This window comes from Haliaeetus albicilla, chromosome 9 (assembly GCF_947461875.1).
Source record: "Haliaeetus albicilla chromosome 9, bHalAlb1.1, whole genome shotgun sequence".
NCBI lineage: Eukaryota > Metazoa > Chordata > Aves > Accipitriformes > Accipitridae > Haliaeetus > Haliaeetus albicilla.
Window position 1 is genome coordinate 8,999,223 of NC_091491.1, and position 17,095 is coordinate 9,016,317.

The window sequence follows — 17,095 nt, forward strand, 5'->3', positions numbered from 1 at the left end:
AGGTGGATATCTGCCCCACCATGGACCTCCCTGGACTGCAGGGGGACAGCCTGCCTCACCAGGGTCTTCACCACGGGCTGCAGGGGAATCTTCGCTCCGGCGCCTGGAGCATCTCCTCCCCCTCCTTCTGCACTGACCTTGGTGTCCGCAGGCTTGTTTCTCTTACATGTTCTCACTCTCTCTCCGGTGGCTGTTTTCCGCGTCCCAACTTTTTTTTCCTTCTTAAAAATGTTATCACAGAGGCGTTACCACTATCACTGATTGGCTCGGCCTTGGCCGGCGGCGGGTCCATCTTAGAGCCAGCTGGTATAGGCTCGCTCTCTCTCGAACACAGGGGAAGCTTCCAGCAGCTTCTTACAGGAGCCACCCCTGTAACCCCCCCCGCTACCAAAACCTTGCCACATAAAACCAATACAACCAGACCAGCCATTTGGACTGTGTTCTAGCTGGGAAGAGGGTAATCACTTTTGGTACTGATTCATGACTAGAAGCAGCAGACATTAACACAACCCAAATAATAAATAAGAATATACTGTTTGTGCTTTTTGTATACACACCATACATTTGCTTCATCCTGTGGCTTACGAGGCTCTTGTTTCAGAGCACAGACAATCATGTCTTGCTGAGAAATCACTCGATCCTGCTATAATCATACTAGTCCTTTTCCCTCTTCTCTCCACAGTTCTTGGCAGTGAGCCTAGCTGTTGTGCCACAGCTGAAAATTAGATCATAAAAGCAAGGCGCTTTGATTACTTCTGTGAAGCTCCTAGCACAGCTTTAAAAGTAACTGCTGAATGACAAAGAACAGTATTTTTTGCAATTCAAGCACTGCATGACAGATCTGAAAAGCAAGTTCAGGCCCCTGCTCCTGCCAGATTTCTTGAATGACAACAAACATCTCCAGACCACAGTCTGGAAAATGCACCATTTCTACCTCCTCCTTCTCAGTCCTTACCAAGGCAGGGTGTTTTCAAAAGGGATTTCGGGGCCCCTGAGCTACAGACAACAACCATCCCAAGCACCCATCACTCCATGTTTGTCCTGCTCTCCCTCTCTTCCCGATGAAAGACACCAGCTGAAGACTGGATCCAGGGTTTGGGTCCGATGAAGGACTGATGCTTTCATGTCCCTGGGTGCAAGGTGTGGATGCAGATGTGAGACAGCTGGGCTGGGCTTGGCAGCAAGCTCCCTGATATTATCATTCAAAAAATAAAACTTACACGCCTTCACACCATAAAGGCCATGTAACCAATTTTAAGAGCAATTAACAGCACATTTTAAATATGTTTTGAAACTAGCCAGGATACTGAACTAAAATCTCCAGTCTACCAACCTACAGCACAAGAGATAACAACCACCTTGTGCACAGAGTACTGAGCTCAGGAATTTTTACAAAAGATTTCCCAACTGCATTATATTTCATCCCTTCATGTTCTAATTATATGATTAAATAAATTTGCATAATCAGATGCAATTACACTAATTGCATATATAAGCAATAATCAACCAAAAATTACTCTGAAGAAAAAGTTTCTACTTAAGGAAATTCCTGTAACAAGAAAACATTGAGGAGTGCCAAATCTATCTAAGTGAGAGCGATATTAACATTAAACACTCCAGATAATGCCAGTGAAACAGGAGCCCTGTCAGAACATTTGACTGGGTGCAGCTATGTCAGCACATTTTAACCACAGCATTGGTGGGGACAGCACCAATGAATCGAAGAGGAGTTGTGCTTCTTTGTACTCAAGCCCTGGCTACAAACTACTTTTGTACCACAGTTTGGCTGCCATGTTTTATAGCAGACAGAGGTTCAGCAAGACTTGTGGGCATCAGACCCTGATGCTGGATTATATTAGCTTCTGCTTTCATCTTTTAAAGCTGTTTATCAGTGTATGAGCATTGGACGTGGTTTTATTTTGCAAATTACACCTGGGAAAGCATGGGGAATGGTCAGTGTGAGGCACTCAGCCCACATATCCCACAGGTATCGCTAGCAACGATGCCAAGTGCTTCAACTCACCATCTCTGTAACATCCAAGTAGTGACCACAAACCCAGCACATCCCAACACCCAACTCCACATGTCCACACCGTCCCTGCAGATGACCTGAGCTCAGATTATAATAAATCCCATTTGCCCTTGTGACAAAGGACACAAAAGCCTTGCAGGAGAATGACCCCAGCTGCTGTGCCAGCCTGACGTCAGCCCCTGACACCACGGCAATAAAGGATGGGAGGATGGTACGGGCAGAGAGCACCAAGCCCAGCTCTGCTGTGTGAACAGGCAGAGGATGTCCCAGTATGTCCCTAGCCATACCGGATGGTTTGCCCTACCTCCAAGTGACCCTAGGGAAAGCAATATGAAGGAATTGGGCTTGTTAAGGCACACACAGAGCCTGGACAACATTCGAATCACTCAGTTTGATGTCAGAGGAGAGCAAAAACTTGGGAGACCCCCATTTCCAAAGATGCTCCTGTGCGTGCTCCCATCTGGCACTCAGCTGATGCTGACTCAGACCTCAGAGCCTGTCTACCCCAACCTCCTCTTCCGATACCCATCAAGAGTGCAGAAAATATCCCAAATGCAACTTGCACCATGCACAGGGAAAGCTGAACCCCATAATCCAGTGGAAAAGCAGCCTTCTGACCACCAACTATAAGAGTACATGCTGTTACAGCTTGAGGTTGCACAGGTGGGTATGGGCAATATCAACTCACACAGAAAGGTTCCTTGTAGGGTCAGTGCAGAATGTGTGCGGCGGAGGAAGCAGACTCCTGGGGCTGAACCTGAGCAGGGAGGAGGAAGACAAGGAAGAGGAGGAAGAAGTGTCACAGTTGCTGTCACTTGCTGAGCTGAGAGGCAGTGTGATTCCCAGGAGAGGGGGCAGCAGTAGCAGGGAGCACAGCTTGCTGGAGGTGGCATTTAAACAGCCAGCGAGAGGGTGCTTCAAAAAATAACTGAGAATGTCAGATTACATGAAGTTTGAAAGACTTAGATTATTTGTAAAATATTAACAAGCAAGGCAGTAGCCAGAGCAAAATAACTACCTCAGAATTAAGGAGTCTTTAATAATTAGGGTCTTCATTGCAATAATGACTTTTCAAAATGTCTGTACCATGGTGAGGTAAATGGCAGGTTAAAGAAAAAAAGGTTTTAAAATGTTCTAAGGGAAAGAGATTCATCTCAGATGAGCCATCTTCTGCTGCAATCTGTAATGATACCTCAAAATTGCTACCGAAGATGGTAACAGTGCTGAACAAACTAAAAATGAAGAGATCAAGAGGACCTGAAGAGCGTATCAGTCTGCAAGGACGAGGTCTAACCCTCCACAATGGCCAAATCCCCTCTGATCTCACGGGAGCAGAACTGAGCACTCAAATCAAACCTGTCTCTAAACCACTGCAATTGCAGCAGTGCCTTTGGGTGACTGTGCTGCAAAGCAGGACACATCCGATGAAAATGGGACCAGGGCACTAGCAAGCAGCCTACAGAAAGCATCTCTTGTGGCACGGAGAGAAAGAAAAGGGAATATAAGAAAAATGGAACTGAAAACACAATGCACAGCAGTGAGCACATGCACGGATTTGCATGAACAGCCACAGCACATGGCATCCACCCTCTGGTTTTAGTATAAGGACTGGTTTTTAAGCCTGATATGCCCAGCCTGCAGCAAAGGCTCCAGAAAAGCAGGGGAGCCTGTCAACCAGGCAAACCAGCAGTCACACACCAATCTGTGACCCTGAAGAACAGAAGTGTAAGCAACAGCTGATCTTCTGGGATTGCTCCCTCGTGGGGCTATGCAGTCCCTCCTGCACCAGAGTGGGACCAGGAGCCTGCAGTAGGTGCTTGCACATGTTAAACCAGAGACCAGAAGGACCATGCATTGCATATGGCTGCACCCACCTTGCACTGACCATGAGGAACAGCCTGCCTGCTCCCTTTGCAAGGCAATTTTGTTCAAGGATGGCAGCCTCCACTCAGCTGCCTGCTATGCAGTTAAAAAAAGGTTTTTTTCTTTTTAAATGGTTTCTGTATTTCAGTTTGTGCCCATTGCCTCTTGTCTTTTCACTGGACACCACTGAGATGAATCTGCCTCCATCTTCTTCACAGACTCCCCCCATCAGGCATTTACACAAGTGGAGAAGGCCTCCTCCAGCCCCGTTCCCTACTGCTGCCAACATCCACCACACATGCAGGAACCTCACACCTCCGAGGGTTCCTCCTCTGCTCAGTCGGACTCAAAAGCTGCAGAGAGGAGGAGCAGAGGAAAACACACCACCCTCCTCCTGCCAGGACAAGTTTACAGGAGTCTTGTAAAAAAAACAGGTTAAGCAGCACTACTTTCAGAGCTCTGCATCAACCCTAAGCAGGTTACAAGTGAACCAAGGGGTTTCCCAACCATGAAAGCTGCCAGCTCAACTCAGGGCCTGCAACTGTTTTTCTACTCAAATTCTCGAATTTCTGGGATATATTCTGCAGCAAGGCCCTGTGACCCTGAGCAGCATCCTGCTTCCTCAGCAGAGCCCATGACATACTCTAGTAGAGAAATAAAATGAAGCAGCAGCAACCTGAAATCGTGCAGACAGGCTGCTTCTTCAGCAGCGATGTCTCAGCCCACAGCTGCACATTGGGACCCAGCAGACAGCCTGCACGCTTGCAGGCCATTTCGTTCCTCCGCCCCAATTTATTTATTTCAGCATATTTCTCAGTCCTGCCTGCCTCCTCCCCTGCACCCATTAGCACCTTCCATACCAACTGTCATGGTTAATTCTGCTCTTGAGGTGCCCATGGATGCTCAGATTTCCTATTGCTGCACAATATAGAAGAATTCAATGACAGAAAAGCAAATCACTGCAGAACAACGCTGGTATAGTTTAGGAGCAGCAAAGCGGTGTCTGGGAAAGCACACGTATAGATCATCAACACAGCAAAGTAATTCAGCATCAGACACCTTTGCCAGCCTCAGATCTCACAGCACAGGCCAGCATTGAAGTTAGTGTTGGTTAAAAAGCATCCACAACAAACCAAACAAGCCACCAGGCAGAACAAGTTCACATTTATACATGTCGGTCTTAGAGGTTTATCTTTCTCCCAGATAAGGAAAAAGCTTTTAGCTGCCTTTGAGAGATCTGGAGGTATTTCAGGGGATATATCAAGTTGCTTAGTTCTGTAAGCCAGCTGCAGTGAAAAGTATTTCCAGCATTTTAAAAACATTAATTTCCAGCTGTTCCAGGATTGCCAATCTACAAAAAAAAAAATGAACAGAACAGAACACAGCAGGCTTTCCTCTTCCCAGCAGTTCAAAGATGGGTAGAGATTCCTATTCAAGGTGATCTCCGCAAAGAGTTTTAACATGATCCCAGCCCCCATCTCTAAGTGTCTATGGGCGCTGAAGGTCTTCATCAACTCTGCCAATCTGCATACCCTAAGGCAAAAAAAAGGCACAGAAGAACTACACAGGGCAAGACAAAAAGCAGTGAACGCTATAAGAAAAGACAAATGGACTTCAAATTTAGAGCTCAAAGTATTTGCTATATTTCCACACAGATAACTCCCATCTTCTGATAATCCTGTCTTTAGAAACCCCAGGACTTGAAAACATGGCCTCAGTTAACCTGCACAAAATCAAAGGCGGCAGCAGCAAGGCTCTCTGTGCAGAGGGAACAGGCTCCAGGGGATAAGTGACAGATCCTGCAGGAGTCAGAACCAGGTAAACCACCCCTACAATTACCCTTGTCCATGCACACATAACCCAGGCTGCTTGGAAATTTAAAGGGTAGGAGGCTTCCCAATTGCTTTGAAGCCTTAAGCTTTAGCTCTTTAAGCCAAAATGCACTTTCAAAGCCCCAAGGTCAATGACTGGAGATTATCCAGGGAGTCACTGGGCAAAGGCTGCTGGGGAGAAGGCTGTTCTTTTGAGTCACTGCAATGCTATTCCAGAAATTTAGGCTGATGATAATCTCAGCATTTGTCAGAGCATGAAAAAGGCTTTGCAGCACTGAAGGATCAATAGCAGTTTTCAGGTGCAGCTTTACTTGGAAAAACAAGTGTGATAATGCCATCCTGGGGCAACCTAGTTGCACCCCAGCAATTCTGGCTCTGCACAGCGAGCCTGGGGCTGAGCGGCAGCCGTGGTTGGGGTGCCAGGCTGCCTTGGGACACCAAAGCAGTCCCCCCATTCTCTGTGGCTCAGGACAAGTACTGCACATTGTACTGAACCAGCTAGACCCTTTCTGAAGTGTTAGAAATTATGCAAACCCATCCAACAGCTCTGTCACTTCTGCAGAGCTTCAACAAGAGCAGAAAAAGGCATGTTTCTGGTCAAGTCAGCAGGTGCAGGAGCAAAACAAGGAGTAAATCTGCTGGCAAGGAGACATCCCTTGCTGAGGGAGGTGCAGTTTTTGACAGCAATACAGGATTTAGTCTTGCTTCACATGCCCCAGTGAGGCATGCTGAGCTACAGGAGGAGCTGCGCCAGCTGAAGACATAGGGACAGAAGAAACACAGCCGATATTGACGGCAGCACGCACAGGGCCATCTCTTTGAGGAATCAAAGCCTCCTTCCCAGACCCCGACTAGGGCTGTAGCACCTTTCTCCTGCACACAGCTGGCAAAGCCAAAGAACAACACCTTGAAAACCCAAGAGCAGTTAGAAGCCATCAACCTCAAGAGGATTTTTAGGCTCCTCTCTGCCCTGCCCTCAGCTCCACTGCAGATGATGCCACTTCCAAATAAAACCTGAATGTGGCAGTTTGTTGCCAAAATTTTCAAGGCAGGGAAAGGCAAATACAGTCTAAGAGGAAAGTGGGGAAGGAAATACGATCTATGTAGTTTAATAGCAAGCAAAGACTTGTGGAAAGAGGAGATGTGGTTTACAAATGTAGTTTGAACATTGCTCATGCAGCCTGGCCTGCCCCATGCGGAGCAGGAGAATGCAGAGAAGAAAATCTGAAGCCAATTGACTTGGGCACTGGTAGCAATACCTGCTCCTGTCAGCTGTCCCATGTCCTGTGAGACATCCCTGCGGTACAGGTCAGGGTATCACTGGCAGATGAATTACACTGCTCTGGCTACTCAGATATCCTTCACTAGTTGCCAGGGGAAAAGAAATCAAAGAACAAAACTGGTAACAACATGAAAAAAATAAGCAAAGCATGTGTTTAAAAGCCTTGCTGGCTCCCAGCCAGGGTGCTCAACACCTTCCAGGATGCATCTCAGAACAATTAGTCTGTATGCAGCCACTGAGTCTCCCAACACACTGCTTCTCTCTGCAATGGAGATGTCGGCTCTACTCCAGCAAAACACTTAAGCACATACTCGAACTATGGTCCCAGGACATCAGAAGGGACAACATTCACATGCCAAAGTGTGAACAACACTGAAAATCTCAGCCTCAAAAATGTGGAAATACTCATATGAGTGTCTGGGTGAACGTGTTTCACATGTCTAAATGAGAGAGTTGCCCAGTTACATTGGAGCCATCCCAGGGCTCCTTTCCCAGGAGGGGAGGATGATGACAGCATTTTCTTCCCCATTTGCATTTACAGCTCTTTCTTAGACTAGCAGGGCTCACGTCAAGGAAACATCAGAAATAATTCCCATTGCATCCATCCTCTTAGACGGGGTCCACCTCTATCCAGCTTTCTTCCTTACACCTGCGCAAGGTGAAACACACAGCCACCTTGAGCTCTGCATCCTACAATGTGGCAAGTGAGGAGAGAGCACTGCAGCATCACTGCCATGGTACCAGCACTCCCCATCAGCCCCCAGGGTACCACACACACCACAGAGGCAGGGCTGGGCTCGGTTCTGATGAGTTTGCAGCTGCTTGCACACAAGACATGGAGAGCAAGGACGCAATCCAGCCATGGGGTGGCAGAGGGCTGTAGGAATGTCTCACCCAGTCGTGCAGATCAGCTATGTTCAGATCCAGTCTTCCAAAATCGCTGCTCCCACCATAGGCTGAAGATGCTCTAGTGTCACACTTGGAGGCAGCTCCTGCTCAGTTCCCCTTGCTTTCTCCCTCTCCAGCGCTAAACCGCCATGGCTGTTTGCTGCACAGCCACTCAAGCCCATAAAAGATATGTGGGGATGCAGGGACCATGGTAGTCTCCCACGCTTTCCTAGTTCCTTGTTGATGTCTGAGACACACACACTCATTTGGAAAGGGATGCCAGAAACACCCAATATCATCAACTAAACACTGACCAGAAGTACAAATAAACCAACAGATATAACCCACTTAGAGGCAGCTTTACCTGCACTCTCTGCACATGAACTAACCTTATCTGGAAGGTTTTCTGTGCAGTAACACCACCAAATTGCTAACATTTGCCTTTAATATTATTATTATTATATTATCATCATGTATTAGTATAATTCCTTTGCCTTTAAGGTTTAGCAACAATCTTGTAAATTAGTTACATTTTAAAACAGAGAACACAAAGAAACTTCTGCAACTAAAAGAGGCAAAACAGACTGGAAAACTTCTTAAGGAAGTGATCAGTTCCTCTTGACTTGAATTCTCCGAAAGGGACTGCTGGTAAAATCCTCCATGACTGTGACCCAGGAGACAGAGCATAGACAATTAGAGAGACCTTAAAACCTACAAGCCTGTGAATTATTCTCTAGTACCTGACAAAGGACACTCATAAGAAAACTATTTTTGGCTTTCCTTTCACCAGTTCTGTTTAACAATAAAACCCTATTCTTCGGCCTCCTGTTTTTGAAATTGTAGCCTAATACATTTCAATGGGAAATTCTCATTTACATAGTATCTGTCACCTGCCATGACCTACCCGTGTTTTACAGATGGTGCCCATACACCAAGGGCCAAAAGAACATTTACAGAGAGGAGTTAGGAAGAGACACTCTTGCTCAGGGTCACCCAGACAGCACTGCAATGCTCGGTAGGAGAATCCCAAATTTCTGATTCCCAACCTCTGGCTACTTCATGTGCCTTTGTACTCTTCCTACAATTGAACACGCTGTTGTAAGAGTAGATCTAACACCAGCATCATTTTTTATAACAACACTACATCATCATTCCTGACACAAAACAAAACTTCTGCACTGAAGTCATGCTTACAAACCTGTTATTGACAGTCAGTGCACCCCCATTTTCAACAACTGAAGCACTAATAAGAGTCTAACCACATCCAGCTTAGCAAAGCCTATGCCTAAGCCAGCAGCAATGCCCCGTGTCACTCCCTGCACAGCTCTCCCACTTTGGCTGCTGCCCAGCCATGCGGGTCAAGTAAGAAGCAGAGATCACACTCTTCTACTCTGAGCTCACCTGATTTATCAGGAGCCTGGTTAGATCAGGAATAGCCTAGATTATATATTTGTTGCAGGATGACTGCAAGATTAGAAAGAAAAAAAGATATTAGAAAGAAAAAGGAAAAAACCCCACAGTTTATTTACTATGTAAGCTTACAGTGGATTACAAAGTAATTTTTTATTGTTTTCCCAGGTTCTCAGATATGCTATTCACTTGCTTAAACATGTGCACGTTTCTGAACAATCAGGTTTAAGTCAACTTCAATATTTTGGTAATGGAAAAATATAATTACATAAAAATAACAGTTGAGAACAGCAGGGTTTTATTTGCACAGCAATTTTGAGAGTGTCTGAGGGGCCAGCTTCCATCTAAGGATGCTTTTACGTACTGCAGGTGGCACAGGAATTTGAGAATAGGCTCAGACTTGCAGCTACCCACAACATGGACTCACTAGAGTAACACTAGAGTAACCTGAGAACAAAGCTTGAGAAGTCTGATTTGAAGCATGAGATCACTCTGCCTGACCAGAAAACAAACAGCAAAATTAAAGTCTCACAGTGCTGTAGAATTCAGGCTAAACTCCTGGGATGCACCTTACTTGCCAGATAAGGCTGTTTCCTCTTCTGTCCGATAAACCATCCCATCACATTCTTTCCAAAGACCTTGATTTGACTATATTATCTTCCCTCCCACAATCTTTCTTTTCTTAGATACTTTTTAAAAAATTATCAAAGAGGGAGGTGGAAATTTTAAGCTTATCTCTACCGTGCCATTCTAGAAGCACCCAAAAAGAGAAGCACTTATTCTAAAAGTGACTAAGACATGAGTCATCTGATGAGTAAGCACATTGGCTCTAGAAGTCTCATTCACCATGACCAAATCCAAATCAATTCATTACCTAAATTACTTGTCCATTTTATATGTTAATGCAGCAGCACTCTAAGGTCAGGAAGGGGCTCCTGTTTCCTATGCCAGTGTAATTGCTGCTGATCTTGTCAGGCTGAGATAGACAGAGCACTGCCAGAAAACCCTGTGCTGAAACAGCAGAGGAAAACCACTCACGAGTTTGCATTTAAAGTGTTCTGAAAGTCAACTTCGGAGACACCTCCAACCTCAGCTAACACTTGGGTTAAGCGTGTACAAGCTGCTGGCACCAGCCACTCCTGCAGCTCAGCACCCCTGCAAACACAAACACAAGCCCTGCTCCTGGCAGGAGGGATGGACAGAGCCTGGCTCTGGAGCCAGCAGGGCTCCACACAGGCAGGTGCCAGGACTGCAGCCAAACTCTTTCAACATCCTTCTGTTACTCTCGCAAAAGCTCTTACACGAAGCTGCAAAAGCATTAAGTTAAACCACTTATGGTACTTAAATATCTCTCCATTCTGGAGGAATACGAGCACCTCTCAAAACAAACATGCTCATCTTCACAAACATGCTGCAGGATACATTCACCGGCAGGGAAATAGAGCATTGGAGAGCAGATGTAATTCCCATAAATACTTCTTAACAGACCCCAACAGATACCTTGATGCCTTTGAAATGTTAGCTTAAGATCTGACAGCAGGTCTATGGCAGATGTCCCTCTGCCCTCTTCGTAAAATCCAGGTGAGGACAGCAGTCAGCAGGTCTGGTCTGTCTTCTGAAGGCCCCTGGCACCGCTGTGCTCTATCAGGACAGCTGTAAGCAAAGAAGCGGTAACACACCCAGCAAACAGGCTGGGCACCCCCAGAAACGATTAGTCTGTTCAATCTGTTTTACAGTCCAGTGCGCAGCCTTTCTGTGGCGCTGCTAATTTCTCCATGTTCAATTAGCGCAGCACAAAAAATACACTTGTAAGTGGAATAACTTCACAGAACTAATTTAAATTGTTCTGCACCATACTGCTGGCATCACACTACAACCAATGTCTTGGTACTGCATTTCCACAGTTTTTAGGTTTTCTGAATCTTTCAACAGACTCGCAGGAGAATGCAGCCAGGGCTTTCACCCCTGCGAGCATCTGCCTTTACATAAACAAATATAAAAGAATAGAGATTTCTCACCAGGGAGTAAATTTGCAATTTGCCTGTGCTGGACTAAAGGTGTTAACAGTTGCCAACACCCACCTGCTTTCCTCCATGGAGCTGAGGCTACTTTGCCTTCATTATTCCCTTTGGCACAGAGGAAAACTTTGCACCCCTTTGCACTAAATCCAGTGACCACAACTCAACCTCTCGCAAACTGAGGTCAGACAATGGGACTTAATCCCATAAAGACAGTCAGCCTTGGCTCCACAGCTGCTGTGCTGGAGCGTGGCAGTGATCTTCCTCGGCTGAAACATTAGACTGTGTCTGCCCATGCCTCCTGGCCACCTTTCTACACCCTGCTTCCCCCCCAAGAACTTCGACTTCACCACTGAAATAATCTACTAATATGGAAAATGACCCATCTCAGGTAGCAGAAGGGAAGAGAGCCCCAGCAACAGGCTGGCCTGAGGATGGAGAGGCTTACACCCAAAGAAACAACCCAGAAAAACCTGGATGTTATAACTCAGTCAAAATTACCATGAAGCAGAAGCAGCAGCTGCCAGCATTGATGAGGAAGGATGAAAAGCTGAAAATCTCCACAAAGGCTCACAACAGCTGCCTGCGGGTACAGGTACAAGATTAGCAAAGGATAAGCCAGTTTTCAGCATCATTACAGCAAACACTGCTAAAGCTGCAAGCGGGTCAACACAGACCTCCGAAGCATTAGGACAGAGGTGCTCAGGACTGACAGCTCAGCTGTGACCACAGCCCAGCTGCTGCCAGGATGGCACAGACGTTCACGCACACCATCAGACAAACGTGCGCGCAAATTTAAGCAAACAGCTCAGATATCACCAGCACATCATCATCTATTGCCCTCCATGGCGATCATATCGGATGCACAAACAAAGTCTCCAGGAAGGAGGAAAACCTGACAGCCTTCAAGAAGAGTGCACAGCAGCTCTACCTCGAATCCACTTCATGCTCATGCAAACACATCCCCTCTCCCACACTAAAGGCATCCTTCAAAATAAAGGGCAATTACCAGCTTTTCTGCTATGGTTATAATGTCAAGAGATCTGTCTGCTCCCTGCTGGAATAACTGCTCCGCGTGTCTGTCTCCTTTCAAGCCACTCTCCCAAGCACCAGTGAGGCCGCAAGACTTCACTGGTCGCCTCCAGCTCTCCTGGCCATCACACAAGGCACTCGCTGGCTGCTGGAGGATTACAGACCAGCATGCTGCCTTGGCACTTTGAACTTACGTCTCTGGCACTGCTGAAAAGCAAACCCAAAGACAGACAGATCCTCTCAGCAGACAAATAGCTGTACCTTGGGGAAAGAAAGAGGCAGGCAGAAAGGAGCTTACTGTTATCCTTAATCCCTTTCTCCGGGACTCCGCTGCAGGGGCGTAAGGACAGTCTCACCCCTGGAAATACTCCCTCAGCTGTTTGCATCCGACCTGCGGGCAAGGCAGCTCTGCCCCTGGGATAACCAGCAACACACCGATGCAGCTCTTTCCTGGCAGCTGAATTCAAAGGGGACTGTGGGAACAAAGAAGCAGTAGGAAAACATCCAGAATAAAACACTTTATAAAAAGACCCACCTATTACAAGCCCCTGGTTTCAGGCTAAGGGTTTCACCCTGCTCCAATGGGAAATCACTGGTGATATTTCATTCACGCTCTGCTCTGTGACAGCACAAATCCCAGAGAGGTTACACACTTCACATGCATTTCTCATTCCCTGGGAAGACTCCTTCCCACCCCACCGTAAGCACGTTACTAAAGTCAGTAACGACAAAGCTCCCCAAGGATGGAGCTGTGCAGCCACCACCGCGCCCACCACCGGCACCAGATCTGCTCCGTGGACAACTGTCTACTGTGGCCAAGGCAACTTCATCGCCACTCTGTTTTTAAACAACCAGAGCTCTCCGAGTCATTAACTCATATAAACATTTCACGTCTGCTTAGGGAGCTCCATTTTTACAAGCATTCATACATGAAAAGCAATCACTAAGTGCATTCAAGAAGAGGTGAAATCAAGAGAGGAAGAAGCTTGCTATAAATAGTGGAACATTTCTTCAAGTGCATGTTGCGTAGCCTGGTTCCTCCAGCTCCATGCCACATTGTATTTTGTGCCATGCAGCCTTTAAATCCTGTTACCTTCAACATTTGCATCTTGCTTCCCCATACTGCTGCTGCATTTTTCAGAAAGTCAAAGCCAGCCAGAGCATTTGTGGCCTGCCCAGGGGAGACACTAGTCTGACTGACTAAAAATTTGTACTCTTTCCCCTGCTTTCCCACCCTTCTCTCCTCCCCTTGCTCTATCCTGACCTTTAGACAGTAAGTTTCTGAGTGTCAGGGTCTGTCACCAACTCTGTCTTTGTACAGCATCAGTGCTGTCCCCACAGTATGAACCATAAATAATAGAAATGCAAAATTCCGCTTGTACAGGGTCTGGTCCAAAGCTCATCGGAAAGATGTCTCTCTTCAATGGCATGTGGACCAGAGCCATAATACCAGCATGAGCAGAAAAAAGCTATTTGCAAAGCTAACTATTTGGGGAAAACAATCATGCAAAAACATGATCTTCCAGCAGAATGTCTTCGCACTTTCCAACAGACCAAAAAAAGTGTGTGCACACGTATATGTATGTTTTTATCAAGTGTTTTTGGCATAGAAAGCATTCTGATGCCATGGTGACGGGTGCTCTTGCAAACCCTTAACATAATAGATACAGATAAACCTGAAGCCAATTAGGAAAGCAATACTGCTGTGCTTACATGATCCACAGCTACTCTGAAAGGGACAAAAATTTAACTCTCATGAAAAAGATCAAAACAAAAACCCAAATCCATTGTTAAACAGATTAATCAGACTCTTGGAAAGCTCATAAGGGATTGGGTTCAATCTCTGCTGTTGTTATTAGCATAAGCCTGTACAGCAGTAACAAAAGACTTGCCTAAGTCCCATGCTCTCAGTTACTTTGCAATGAGATTCTGCATTTAACATACACACTCTTAATTAAGGGGACAGGGACAAGCAGAAGAATTTGGCTGAAATTTATACTGCGGCAAAAGAAAACTCTTAATGGCCCTTTTCATAAGGGTAGGACTACCAGTCCCTCCTCTCCTGAGGAAGACCAGTATGGGAAAGAAAGGAGCGCCAGTGCCAGCATTGCTTCCCCTGACCCAGCAGAGTCTTGGCGAGGTGCTGTGCAGGGATCCATGCTGCTGCATACAACAAGAGCTAGTCCTTCCCCAGGGTGATGACAACCATGTCGGGGAGACAGGAGAGCTAGGGATGACCATAGGCAAGGTAAGTAAAACCACGTTGCATTGGCAGGAGTGAGCCTGGAGCTGATGTGACATCCACCAGCTCAAGGCTGGGCAGTGCTGGGCTGTGCCTGGTCCATCAGCAACGAGCCACAGATAGACTTGGAGCAGAAAGGCTCCTGCTCCCCAGTGCAGCAAAGATACAGCTGAGAAAAACAAGCCAAAGCACAACCCCAAAGTGGTTCCCTGCAGCTGCAGGGACTGGATGGGGCCCCTCGTATGCTGCTGGCTGCCGGGAGAGGCTGCAGGGATGTGTTGTGGGAAATAGGTTAATGGCATCCAAAGAGAGAAGTCTCCACGGGAGTGCTGACAGGTAAATGGAGTAGAGGAATGACAGCCTGCTGAGAAACAACATCCTGCACCCCTCGTTGGGTGTCAATCACACATTTCCAAAAAATCCCCAAATTATAATTAAATACGACGCTGCCACCTCTGCACCAAGAATTATTCATTCCATAAAAAGCATTTTCCTACATCTCTTTTATGACTCTTCCATTCCTCTCCAAGCCCCCTCACTCCTATCCCGCAGGAGTGCTTTGATTAAGGAACTTTTCCAATTGCACCATTCTGCAAACTTTTTTTGCAGAAGGGTTAAAAAAGCATATCCCTGCAGGGATGGCCAACGCTGGAGGAAAGGGCCCACCTCTAGTTACACTAGCAATAGCAAGGGGAAAGGGATTCTTCTCATTGCAACTAAGCATTGCATCTACTTTGCTGAAGGCAGAAGGAGTCCCACCACCCCTGCCCTTCCACTGCGATTTTATCATGTTATTCTTCCAGATGTGAAGATTAGAACTAAATAACTACCTCAACACATGCCTCATTTGCTTAGGTCTTGTTAAAGCTAAGCAAATGCTTAAGAGCACGTATTGCTTAGGGAAGAACTGCTGGATAAGATCTGTGCTTCGCTCAGCCAGGGCTTTGGGTGGGCTTCACATGAATTAAAGAGGTTTTCTGGTTCCAGCTCAGGAACCTGAGCAGGAAGAGATATGGTGGTGCATGGTCTTACATATAGCAACGTCTAACAAAGGGGTCCAGGGAGGATGTGGAGCCAGCAGGTTGCTGCACAGTGTGCCCTGTGAGCCCATGGATTCAGAACCAGTTGCATGCTTGGGACAGATAAGAGTCACCTCCTTTTTTCAAGTAATTACTCTGCACTTCTCTATTCCAGTCCAGAGGAGGAATCACCACTGTAGAAGCAGGGAGCCCAAGTCCCTGCTGGCAGTCCGATGCTTAGGAGCCAAGTTTTACTGCTCACTGTTATCACTTCATCACACAAACCTCAGATGCGTTAACCCCACCTTGCCGCTTCTCCACAAAATGGGGCCAGCGAGTCCTCACCCTGGTGCTGGAAGGACTGAGCCATCACCAAGTGTCTCACCGGTCCCATCCAATTACAGATCTCACTTCCACTGGTGCTTGCACCAAGTGTCACACTGTCATCTTCCACTGCTCAAACTCCCAACTTCCATACACCAACTGAGGCACTTCCATCTCCTGCAATGTTTAACTGGGACAAATGCCAGCATTTACATTGCTGGAGCATTGCTTGGTGAAGAGTATGCAGAGCCATAATACCAACCAAAAGGTTTCACGTGGTAATTAATCAGCTACAATAATAAATAATACATACACTTTCAAGCATTTGCTCATTTCCTGAATGTCTCCCATAAACATCTAACCAGTAAACCATGCTTTGAACACTGACACTTGTATCTCTTCCCTTCTGAGCTAACTCTGTGCTATTTACTTAAAATAGAAAATTCAGTAGGAGAAACACTGCTTGAAAGGTAACAGGCTTTTGGAAGTATTTTGAGCACTCAAACCTGCTCTGAACAACAAATAGTTAATACAAGTGTTTAATCTTTTCTCAATTTTTACATTATTTTATAGACAAATTTTATTTTAATCCCCTCAGTCAGCCAGGTTGCTGGTCAACTACCTTCAATATCACATGATGCTTGCTGGGCAGGCTGCAATCCTGCCAGGGCAGAGCTTGGGCATGCGTCCTCATGGAAACCAGCACCAAGATAAAAGCCTGGCCTAAAAAATACAGCCCAAAGTGGCCTTTGCTGAACAAGAGCTTTGCTTTTAATGTAGGTGGAATTTCTAGTTCAGGCTTTTGAAACCAAGCATTGTGGTTTTAAAAAAAAAAAAAAGAAATCAGTGCAAATCTCCCCCAAAAATGCAAAGTGGAGTTCTCAAAACAGCTGGAATAGCACCATGCTCTCCACAGCCATCAGCATTTGCTAAAGAGGAGGCTGGAAAAGGTCAGTGTCATTTGGCTCTTAGCAAGGCTTAAATGAGTTTCGGCCCTTTAGGTGGGGGCTGGCCAGTCTGACAGAGGTTAATTTACAATACCGAGCCCTGGTGCCCTGCAAAACACTCCAGCATAGGCAGTCAGTACCAAAAGATGCGCACTGCTGCTGTCCTCCCAGGGAAACTCCTTGGGTGACCTGTTGGCCTCTGCACC

General features: G+C 46.4%; 1 protein-coding gene across 5 annotated transcripts in view; it reads right to left on the reverse strand.

Moving 5' to 3' along the window:
* CAMKK1 (calcium/calmodulin dependent protein kinase kinase 1) overlaps positions 1-17,095 on the reverse strand; it is a 113,665-nt gene that overhangs the window by 75,120 nt on the left and 21,450 nt on the right. The window contains exon 1 of one of the 5 annotated variants that reach the window (XM_069791448.1): positions 9,299-9,340. The exons of the other annotated variants lie outside the window; for them this stretch is intronic. The gene's annotated coding sequence lies outside the window, so the exon portion shown is untranslated. Of the gene's footprint in view, positions 1-9,298; positions 9,341-17,095 lie in introns of those variants that run through there. 5 annotated transcript variants of the gene reach the window in all.